The sequence below is a fragment of the Macadamia integrifolia genome, unplaced genomic scaffold (genome assembly GCF_013358625.1).
Source record: "Macadamia integrifolia cultivar HAES 741 unplaced genomic scaffold, SCU_Mint_v3 scaffold532, whole genome shotgun sequence".
NCBI classification, from domain to species: domain Eukaryota; kingdom Viridiplantae; phylum Streptophyta; class Magnoliopsida; order Proteales; family Proteaceae; genus Macadamia; species Macadamia integrifolia.
In genome coordinates this window covers 534,865-546,706 of record NW_024870475.1, presented here as the reverse complement: position 1 = coordinate 546,706, position 11,842 = coordinate 534,865, and the positions used below count along the sequence as shown (strand labels likewise).

Genomic DNA, 11,842 nt, shown 5'->3' with positions numbered 1-11,842 from the left:
AGGTCACCCCAGAACGTAAAGCAAGTCCAGGAGCTGACGGGTCGGGTAGCCGCCCTCGGAAGATTCATGTCTCGGTCTGCTGATAGATGCCTTCCCTTCTTCAAGGCGCTGAAAGGGGCTAAAAGGTTCGAGTGGACGGAGGAGTGCGAAAGATCTTTCGAGCAATTGAAGGAGTACTTGGCCGCACCCCCACTACTGACAAAGCCGAACACCGGAGATGTTCTACAGCTGTACCTTGCTGTATCGGCAGTTGCTGTAAGCGCCGTACTGACGAAAGAGGAAGGAAAGCAACAACGGCCAATATACTACGTCAGCCGAACCCTTTTAGATGCCGAGACAAGATACCGAAAGGCAGAGAAAGTGGCGTACGCCCTCGTGACGACGGCAAGAAAGCTGAGGCCATATTTTCAGTCACATACAGTATGCGTACTCACCGACCAGCCTCTGAAGAAAATACTGCAACGACCAGATATGTCCGGTCGTCTGGTAAATTGGGCCATAGAGCTGGGAGAGTTCGACATCCAGTACAAGCCGAGAACCGCAATTAAAGCACAGGCCCTCGCGGACTTCATAGCGGAGACGACGATCCCCGATGACCCGCAGGAATCTGCCGAGGAACGAGCAGAGGAGACTTGGACGCTGTATGTGGATGGGGCTTCCAATAGCGATGGAAGTGGCGCTGGAATTGTGTTGGTAAGCCCCGAAGGCTTCAAAGTAGAATGCGCCCTACGGTTCGACTTCGACGCCTCCAACAACGAAGCGGAGTACGAGGCGATAATAGCCAGAATTAATCTGGCCCGGGCTTTGATGGTGAAGGAACTGGTAGTGAATAGCGACTCCCAACTCGTGGTGCGGCAAGTGAATGGCGAATACGAGGCCAAAGAGCAGAGGATGGCCGAATACTTGAACACGGTGCGAGAAAGGTCAGCGGCTTTCAAAGAATTTGAGGTAAAGCAGGTGTCACGAGAAGAGAATGCTAGCGCAGACGCACTGTCGCAGCTGGCCACTTCCGACTTCGCGGAACTTGGACGAGCGGTGTATTTCGAAGTACTACCACAGCCAAGCATCGAGAAACCCCACGAGGTGTTACCCGTAGGTGAAAACGGCCGAAGCTGGATGGACGCCATAATAGAATACCTCAAGGAGGGGAAGCTCCCAGAGAACAGGGACGAAGCAAGAAAAGTAAGAATAAGGTCAGCGCGCTTCTTCCTGAAAGACGACACTCTATACAAGATAGGGTTTACCTCATCATACCTCAAGTGCCTGGATTCTTCCGACGGCGAGTATGCGCTCCGGGAGGTGCATGAGGGGATATGTGGCCAACACCTTGGGGCCCGGGCCCTGGCGCACAAAGTACTAAGGCAGGGCCTGTACTGGCCGACAATGAGAAAGGACGCGGAATCGCTGGTCAGGAAATGCGTCAAGTGCCAGATGTTCGCCCCCGTGCCTAGGCTACATTCTACCGAGCTATCGTCCCTATCTAGCCCAGTACCGTTCGCCATGTGGGGGATGGACATCTTAGGCCCGTTCCCCTTGGCCACGAGGCAAAGGAAGTTTGTCGTGGTGGCAGTCGACTACTTCACGAAATGGGCAGAAGCCGAGGCCTTAGCAACGATAACTGAGAAGAACGTAAGGGACTTCTTCCAAAGGATGGTGGTATACAGATTTGGAATCCCCCAGGTTGTGGTTACGGACAATGGAACTCAGTTTGCCAATCCAACCTTCGACGCGTTCTGTGAAGCCCTCGGCATCAACCACAGGAAAACCTCCGTCGGGTATCCCTCGACCAATGGGCAAACAGAAGTAACCAACCGTACGTTACTCCAAGGGATAAAAAAGAGGCTAGATGACGCCAAAGGACTATGGGCAGACGAGTTGCACCACATTCTCTGGGCTTACCGCACCACTGAGAGGTTAGCTACCGGAGAAACACCCTTCATGTTAACATACGGCACTGAAGCTGTACTCCCGGTGGAGATAGGGGCTATTACCCATCGGATTCGGTACTACAACGAAGACGAAAACGACGGAGGACTCCGGGCAAATTTGGACCTCTTGGCAGAAACCAGAGAAGCTTCACAGGAAAGGATCGCCGCCTACCAGCGGAGGGTCGCTAGGCACTACAACACCAAAGTCCGGAAGAACGAGTTTAGGCAGGGCGACCTTGTCCTCAGAAGGGCGGAAGTGTCGGACCCAAGGCATCAAGGGAAGCTAGACCCAAGCTGGGAAGGTCCCTACAGAGTCTCGAGGGTAATACGACCAGGGTCCTATCACCTAGAGACTACGGGGGGAGTAAGGGTACCCCGATCGTGGAACTCCGATAATCTAAGAAAATTCCACCAGTAGTAAAGTGGCGGGCACGCACTCGTCATTTGTAAATTTTTCCTCGTCTGTCGTTCTTTGCAATTATTGTTCTTTTGAACCTTTTTAAGTTGTAATTCATCTTGAAATCCGCGAGATTTTATGATAATACGAGAGCTGGTTTACGGCAACTGGGAATTCCCCTACCTCTAACCCTGAGGAACGGATGACTGAAGATCCACACCTTGGTGGAAGCTCAAACAATGCAAGGTTGACCCGGCCGAATCACCCCTTCGGCTCGGAGTTCGGCCATAGCCGAACAGACCTGACCGAAGGGCAAGCATCCTACCGACCCTTCGGCTGGAACCGAGGATACACTTAGTGATTCTGACTATCGGACGGTTGACTTTCGGTTAACCTTTCGGCCTGAGTCGAAAGCAAAGTACATCACTCGGTGATCCTGGCTATTGAAAGGTCAACCTTCGGTGAACCCTTCGGATGGACGACCCTCGGTGAAGACCTAGCATCTAATAGACCCTTTGACGGGAGCCGAGGGTACACACGATGGATTGGTGATTGGCTACTGAAGGGTCGACCTTCGGTGAACCCTTCGGATGGAGCCGAAGGCAAAACACTTGGATTGTTTGGTGATTGGCTATTGGAGGGTCGACCTTCGGTGAACCCTTCGGATGGAACCGAAGGCAAAACACTTGGATTGTTTGGTGATTGGCTATTGGAGGGTCGACCTTCGGTGAACCCTTCGGCTGGAGCCGAAGGAAAAACACTTGATTGCTTGGACTATCGAATGATCCACCTTCGGCCAATCCATGCGTCTAGCAAACCCTTCGGCTCAAGCCGAGAGGGAAAACACTTGTAAAATATTGCTAGTGATAACAGGGTCGGCCTTCGTCTGACTTACTAAGAGGTCGACCCTCGGCCAAGTCTCGGGGCCATACGCCTAAGGTCAACTAGGGTTTCGGCCCTCTGCAACTACTTACTAATCAAAGATCATTAAATAGACAAGTTGGAAAAAGAACGAGTGCATTGATAAAGCCCGAAGGCAAGGATTACATTTAAAGCCCGAAGGCTAGTTACATGACAGGAGGGGGTAGTCTGCGCCGAGAGCCGAGGCGACCTCAAGGAGCGTCCGTCGGGTTCGCGGCCTCGTCTTCGGCGGGGAGTGCCTCCTGGTCCGAACCTCCACGACCGGGGGTCGGAGGGACTTCCCTATGCAGCTGGACCTCGCCTTCCTCGCTGCAGCCTCCACCGTCGGCGTCTGCAACCTCGGTGCCCGAAGGGACCACCTCCACATCGTCGTCCTCGAAGATGAGGCCGCTGTCTGCAAAGGAAACCCCGGGGTAGCGCCCGAGGACCCAATCTCGGACCTCGGTAGCGCCCATCGTGTACCCCGGAGCGATGGCGTTCTTGATCTCCTCCCTGAAGGCCTTGGAGGAACGGTACTTCTCGACTCCTCGGGCCTCGGCTTCCTGAATGAGGGCCCTCACTTGTGACTTCAACTCCGAGAGCTTCCGATCACACTCTCGGCGCTCGAGGGCTAGGTCCCTCTCCAGGTGCTCCACCTTCTCGAGGAGGGTGGTGCGCTCGTTGTCTAGGGAGACCTTCTCCCTCTCGCTGGCTTCAAGCTCCCGAGACATGGCCTCGGCTCGAGCCACCAGCTGACCCATCTGGTTCTGAGCCTGCACAAAACACCGAAGGTCAGAATGAAAAAAATATATGTATAGTAAAAAAGAGGCAGGAGGACCGAAGGGGAAGGAGGACCGAAGCTTACCCCCGCCATGTAGATGCACGCGGAGGTGATCAGTGCCGCCGTCCCTTGCTTCTGGGCTTCGGTGGCATCTCGGGGAAGACTCCCCTTCATCACCAATTCTCTGGCAACCCGTCCGACGGCTAGAGTGTCGTCTTCTTTCACCGACCATTGTGGGACGAACCCCACCTCAGCCCTCGTCGACGAGACCTTCGGGCCTCGGGAGGCAGCGGCGGACGAAGGGTCTTGAGCAGGTCCGTCCCTAGGAGCAGCGAGTGCTTGGACAGCCTCGGCAGTCGGCCCCTCCACCCTGGGCCTCTTCTTCGGGGTCTCGGAAGACGGTCCCGTCTTTTCCTTCCTCTTGGACTTCGGCTGTTGGGGGGCGTCACGTGCCGTGGCTTCCTTTATCTTTGCCTGCCTTGCAGCGGCGGCGGCCTTTGCCTCGGCTCTGGTAACTTGCACTGCAAGAAGAAGCAAGAAATATTAGTACGAAGGACCGACACTCGAAGGAAGCAGACGGAGGCTAGCCTAACTCACCCGGGCTAAGCCCGAACTTGAAGAGGATGGCGTCGGACTTGAGGCAGTCGGCCTCGACTGGAGAGCAGCCTTCCTGCCGCCTCGCCATCGCCAATGACTCCGCGTCTGCCCCGAATAGGGCAGGGGCGGAGTTCACATCCCTAAGGTCCGGGATGCCCCAGACCGTGCCGAAGGGCACCCCCTCGGTCGACTTCACAAAAAAGTACTTTTCCTTCCATCCGTGGATGGAAGTCGGGTAACCCTTCAGGAGCCGAAGGTCCTTTCGGGGGCAGAAATAGTACCAGCCCGTAAGTCCCTTGCAGGCCTGAAGGAGAAAACAGCTGATAAAGAGTTGAAGGGAGAGGGGCCTCTTGTGCCGAACGAAGAAGATGACGAAGCTTAACGCTTGTCGCCACCCGTTCGGCGTTAGCTGGGTCGGGCTTACCCCATAGTGCCGAAACACTTTGGTAAAGAAAGGATGGAGGGGCAACCGAAGGCCTGCCTTGAAGGCCTCCTTGTACAGGCACAGCTCCTCGGGGTTCCGATAGCTGGCTCGGTCAGAAGGCCTGGGCAGACGGAGCTCGAAAGCATCCGAAACACCGAAGGAGGCCCTCAGCTCCTCCAGTTCTGGTTCGTCCATCGTGGAGACGATCCTGAGGGCCTCAACTTCCAGGGGCTCCTGGGTCTGGGCTCGGGCGTCGAGCACCCTCTCCCTGAACTCCTCACCGTTGGAGCCACCCTTGGACCCCGACGGTGAGGCCGCGGACGATGAGTCGCGGGAGGAGGGAGAGTCGGTGGAATCCGAGGACATCCCTCGGACTTCCCCGGGACTCCTATACCTACGTCTCAGTCTTGACCTCTCGCGGGACGATGGGCTGTAGCCCGACGAGGAAGACATCACTTACTTGTTGCTAAGCTAAGGAAGAAGAGGACGAAGGCTAGAAGGGGATCCGAGGCCGAAGGTGTGCTCTCCGAAGGGAAAAAAGGAAAGGTTGCCCCACAAATGGCCCCCCACATTATATAGAGGGGGGAATGGCGGTACGACTTCCCGAGCATTAATGGCACCGCCACGTCAGGGTACGAAGCCTCGAGGTTTGCACCCGAACGTACCTAGCAGACGATCTCATCTTCGGTTGGGAGTTCGGCCAAAGCCGAACTGACCTGACCGAGGGTCCCACCTTCGGTTGGGAGCTCGGCCAAAGCCGAACGGACCTGACCGAGGGTCCCACCTTCGGTTGGGAGCTCGGCCAAAGCCGAACGGACCTGACCAAGGGTCCCTCCTTCGGTTGGGAGCTCGGCCAAAGCCGAACGGACCTGACCGAGGGTCCCACCTTCGGTTGGGGGCTCGGCCAAAGCCGAACGGACCTGACCGAGGGTCCCACCTTCGGTTGGGAGCTCGGCCAAAGCCGAACTGACCTGACCGAGGGTCCCACCTTCGGTTGGGGGCTCGGCCAAAGCCGATCCGAAGTGACCGAGGGTCCCACCTTCGGTTGGGGGCTCGACCAAAGCAGAACGGACCTGACCGAGGGTCCCTCCTTCGGTTGGGAGCTCGGCCAAAGCCGAACGGACCTGACCGAGGGTCCCTCCTTCGGTTGGGAGCTCGGCCAAAGCCGAACGGACCTGACTGAGGGTCCCACCTTCGGTTGGGGGCTCGGCCAAAGCCGAACTGACCTGACCGAGGGTCCCACCTTCGGTTGGGAACTCGGCCAAAGCCTAACGGACCTGACCGAGGGTCCCACCTTCGGTTGGGGGCTCGGCCAAAGCCGATCCGAAGTGACCGAGGGTCCCACCTTCGGTTGGGGGCTCGGCCAAAGCCGAACGGACCTGACCGAGGGTCCTTTCTGTTGGGTGTTCGGCCAAAGCCGAACGGATCTATCCGAGGGTCCCTCCCTCGGCAGGGGGCGCGGCGAAGCCGAACGGGGCTGACCGAAGGTCCCACTTTCAACAGGGGGCTCAGTAAAGCCGATCCGAAGCGGCCAAAGGTCTTTCTCTCGATCGACCCCAAGCCTTGGTCACTGGTAATGCCAAGGCCGAAGGAACAAGTCAACCTAAGAAGATGGTTACTCCCACAGGAAGAAGCTCCTAGTGGAAGTAAGGGGGCTCCTGATATAGCCAAAATAACATCTCGGTGGGGGGCAATGACACGTGTCGCTTCTGAGACACGTGTCCTCCGCCAGACGAAGGTTCCAAGAAACCACTCACACTCGAGCATGCTCAATCACCGAGGCACGCCCGCAGAATCACGCGGGATCACGTCGTCTGCATGAGGGGAATATTCCCCCCCAGAAGGTTGGACGTATTCGAGTAGGACTCTAAGAGGGAAGAAGGGGGAAAAAACCCTAAGGCCGAAGAGCTATATAAGGAGGCACGGAAGAAAGGGGAAGGTAAGCTCTGAGACCCTCACCATTACTCCTTTATTGAACTGTGCGGCCGACCCTGACTTGAGCGTCGGAGGACTAACCCCGGACTAAGTTCCGGGCCTCCATCGTCTGTGTTTGTTTAGGTTGGACTAGCGGGGTTTTTTGGCAGCAACAACACTCATTGTATAAATTTATGTGGCTCCTTCTCAGGTCTTACTCTGTTTTCTTCTTTACATCATTCATTAAAGGGTTAAAATGATAGACTGTGGACCTCCCTTTATACTAGTTAGAAACATAATCCTCTTGAGGGTCCAGTATTTTGGTTGAAATCCAACTTCTCATGGGGCTCTTCTACTTGCTTGAAAAAAATACGGGGAGAAAACTTGCTGCTTCACTTAGGATTATGGGTATTTATCTTGACATACACTATTAAGAGGTTCTGGTTTTTCTTTTTCTTTTTCTTTTTTTCTTAATAATTCTACGGAATAAATTACTAAAGAAAAAACAATTAGCTTTGGAACTTGACTTGGTTTAAGAAGCATCCTTACCGTTACATGAGTGGCTGTTTGTGGAAATTATACTTCCTTTCCCTTTAAATTTCCCTTGCTACAAAATATACCTGAGGAAAATAATAGCTTCGTGGGCTTGTCTAAAATTGTAATCTCACCATCATTGGGTAGGAATATTTGGCTAGTCAGTCATGGATATGTAAGTTCTACAAAAAAAAAATGTCATAGATATTGGAGTAAGCCCTCCATATTTATTTTTTTCTTTTTAATTTTTTTATATATATTTGGTAGAAATCAAGCCATTTCTTCATTTTAAGAGAAATGATGAGAGTTTCATATGATGCCCTTATGCAATTTGGGACCATGGAAGCGGAGGTTTTCAAACAGTACAATAATTGGCTTTAATGGAGAGAGAGGGAGAGAAGATCTCATGATAGTTTTTGAGGGGACGTGTAAAGGAATCTCCGTGATGGTATTATTTTTTTATTAAAAAAGAATAAATAGTCAATTCACCATATGTTTTAGAAAATATAAAACTTTTCCTTGATGGGGTTGATCTTCATTCAGTGAACCTCTTTTTCTTTTATTTTTCCTTCAAAGAATTTATCCTAAATGACTTTTCTATACTCAATTTTCTATAGTGTATTTGACTTCGCACACCATGATTAAAACTTTCCTCGGCATACTTTCCAAATCATTAAAAATCGCTGTCAAAAAAATGTAGCTTCACCTTTTGCATTCCCCATTGAAAGATATACAAGTATTATCATGTACATAAGGTGTTATACTCGTGCCTAAAAGCCCGAGCTAATTTCAAATTTAAACATAATTAATGCAACCCATGTGACAAGCACTGGTAATTTGTGGATTTGTTGGGCTTAAATAGTAAAATATGCCAGGAAGTGGGGTCCATACATCGAAAACACCTTAGAAGGGTTCTATTCAACTTAAATATCAATTTCCACACAAAGAGACCAATTCACACCTTCAGTGAATACATAGGCCAAAACTGGGTTATTTAGTCGTGGGGCCTGAGCCCTCACACCCGTGCACCTCAAACCACTCCTAATAATTGGGACAACATATTAGGGAATAGATTAATATATTGAGACACCCTAAGGTGGGCCCATTAGTGCCAAATGATGGATTAACCCAGCAGTGGATGAAACCCCATTTTTTCTTCAAACATCCCTCGGGAAACTAAAGTGGCTATAAATAGAAGCCTTAGTCATTCATTCTTTTCATTCCTACTAAACTAAAAGCAAGAGAAGAGAGAAAGGAGAAGAAGAAGAAGCAGGAGAAGAGAAAGGGAGGAGCAAGAAGAGAGGAGCAAGGGGAGCACCCATCTAAGGTAAGCCATCTCTCTCTCTCTCTACCTTCTAAGTAGTCATGCCTCTCTCCCTTCCATTTCCACTCTCCATTAAAGCTAATGGAGATTGCCCCAACCTAATCTACCCACCTATTTACCTAATGTATAAATCAATTGGGGGATTTGATGTTGGAGACTTGTATTAGCAAGATCCATGGTTCAATTTGAACCCGTGAACCCTCCCTAGTGATATCCTTATTTCAAACCTAAATTTGGGTAGCACAAAACCTATAAATGGGAAAATTTCCTAAAACGCATTTTTTCACTTGTCAAGGCTACAAATTAGGAGAGGGATTTAGTGTAAGAGACTTATCCTAGTAAGATTAATGGATCGATTTGAGTGAACCCTCTCTAGTGAAATCCCCAATTTTGGTAACCAAAACCTAGAAGTGGTGGGTTTTGCCCAAACCCTCTATACCCCACCATTCAAACCCAAAATTGAGTTGGGGAAAATGAAAGTAAAAATGGGTATAGTGGATTGGGGTGACCACATAAGCCATTAGTGGTCACCACCTACAGCCTCAACCGAAATTCTCCAAATTTAGTTTAGTTGCGACTAGAACTTTTGGGAAATTTGGGTGCATTGTGTAAACACATCTTAACTAACCCATTGATTACACTTAATCTAAGTTAATTGAGGTGGGTGAACATCCCTCACATATAAATTAGCCTTATAGCTATAAAACCCCCAAATTGAGAACAATTTCAAAGAAAAAGGAAATAGGAAATGAAGCTAGAACATGTGCCTAGGGTCTCATTTCTCTATGGTTGATTTATTTCTTAAAAATCTTATGTATCCTAGGAATAAAACTAAGAGGTGACGAGACAATGCGGTGCGAGGCCATCGGCTGTCCATCATCACCTATGATCTGAGGTGAGGGGATTTTATGTTATTTTATGGAATGTTTATAACATGTCATCCATCGTGCATTCATGGTAGTTGCATGTTAAAATTGTTTCCTGATTAAATATTAAATTGTGGATGTTGATGATATTGTTATCTATAACATGATGTTTGCATATTATAAACTTAATCTATTTAGTAAATGTGATATTGCATATTGGTATGATAGTGTGTGTATGAGTATGACTATGATATGAAATGTGGTATGTTAGAATGCATTGAGCTAGGAGAATAACCATCCTAGTGCTATAACCCTTGCAAATAGGGGTTAAGGTATTGACTATCCTACAACTCAGGCAACCGAAGCGGTTCTCTAGACCGGACTGGGGCTATAGGGTGGTATTATTGATAAGGGATTTTCCGTGACCAAAGGGGTTCTCCAGACTGACACATGCAGGCTCCTATCTCACAACTCTGTTATAATAGCACCAATACCAATATGGACTTAGAATCTGTGGGCAAGGAATTTAAACTAGGTGCTACAACCCTTACCAGTAGGGGGTAAGGTATTGGCTATCTTACAACTCGGGCAACAGAAGGGGTTCTCCGGACAGGAGTTGTAGGGTGGGATTATTGATTAGGGGTTTTCTATGATCGAAGGGGTTCTACAGACTAACACATGCAGGCTCCTGTCTCACAACTATGTTATAGTCACACAACTATGTTATAGTCACACCAATACCAATATGGACTTAGAATGTGTTGGGCTAGGAAAATAACCCGGGTGCTACAACCCTTGTTAATAGGGGTTTATATATTGACTATCCAACAACAAAGCACAGAGACCTGAAGGGGTTCTCTGGACCGGGACCGTGACTATCCTACAGCTTAGATGACATGAAGGGGTTCTCCAGAGTGGGACCATGGTTGTAGGGTGGGATTATTCATTAGGGGTTTGTAGGCAGCCGAAGGGGTTATCCAGATCAAAACCTACAGGCTCCTGACTCGCAACTGGCATATATTACTGGAAGGCCGAAGGGGTTCTTCAGACAAGTGAACCAAAGATATCCCATATGTTGTAGTAGCACTAATACCCATTTTAGACTTAGAATTTATTGATTAGGTTTGTTTGCTAATAGTTCGAATCATGTCATTTCATTCATCTAAATACATTCATATTAGTTTGGTTGAGCATTTATACTTGTAATTATTATTATGGAATGTTGTGATTGTTTGGGTGTGTGTGCACCCTTCACTAAGATTCGTGGAAGTTCACCCCCGTTGTTGCCCCCCTTTTTAGATGTTGATGCAGGTAATCATCCGGAGTTTTTGGGTGAGGAGCCGACTCTCTACGGAGGTGAACTCCGGAACGAGGAGCTTGCTATGCACGAGGACAATTGTGTGTGTGACGATTGTGCTATTGGAGCACGCTGAGGATGAGAGTAATGTCCTCTATTTAGATTGTTTTGTGTGTATATATTTGAGGTAACCCTAGGGGCATAACCATAATTATGACTTTCATTGTGAAAATTCTTTTAGTAAATATGATCATTATCATTAGACTTCACCAGTTATATATAATTGACTATTATTATTATCTTGTGATCGTAGAATCATTTCATAAATTGCAGACACAAGGGTTAGGTTATAATGTATTTTTTCTGCAACGTGTGTGTGTCCATGTCACTAGCCTTCAGGTGAGTGGAGGCGAGGTGTGACACAAGGGTTAGGTTATAATGTATTTTTCTACATATTTAAAAAGAAATACTTTTTTTTTGTGATAGATATTGAGAGAGAGATATCAAAAGTTAATTTTTAAAAGAGTAATAATCTAAATAGAATTTCTGCAACTAATGGCCTTAAAACCCTTATCATTATATATCCTTTCATTCACGAAATATGGATGTTGTTATTTGTTAGGGATACACCTACACTCCTACAGTTGGTCTTGATGATAACAAACATATTAAGGTATTTCACAATTTGTCTTCAAGTATTGTTTTGTAGAGATTTCATATCAAAGATCGAATTTAGTGAATGCAATGAAGAAATGAAGATTAAAGTTATCAAATGAAGAGTATCAACAAGTTGGTATCAATAATTGAAGAATGTATTAGACGGTATCAGAATTCATAGCATCAAGACATCAAAGTATCAAAGCTTAAAGTGAATTGAAGT

At 48.8% G+C, this 11,842-nt stretch overlaps 1 long non-coding RNA gene across 1 annotated transcript; it reads left to right on the top strand.

Annotated features, from left to right (window-relative positions):
- The first annotated feature begins 8,721 nt into the window (after nucleotides 1–8,721).
- On the top strand, nucleotides 8,722–11,240 carry LOC122069082. Its single transcript, XR_006137354.1, has 3 exons — nucleotides 8,722–8,802; nucleotides 9,623–9,694; nucleotides 10,965–11,240. It is a non-coding gene; the product is annotated as an uncharacterized LOC122069082 (long non-coding RNA).
- The last annotated feature ends 602 nt before the right edge of the window (nucleotides 11,241–11,842 follow it).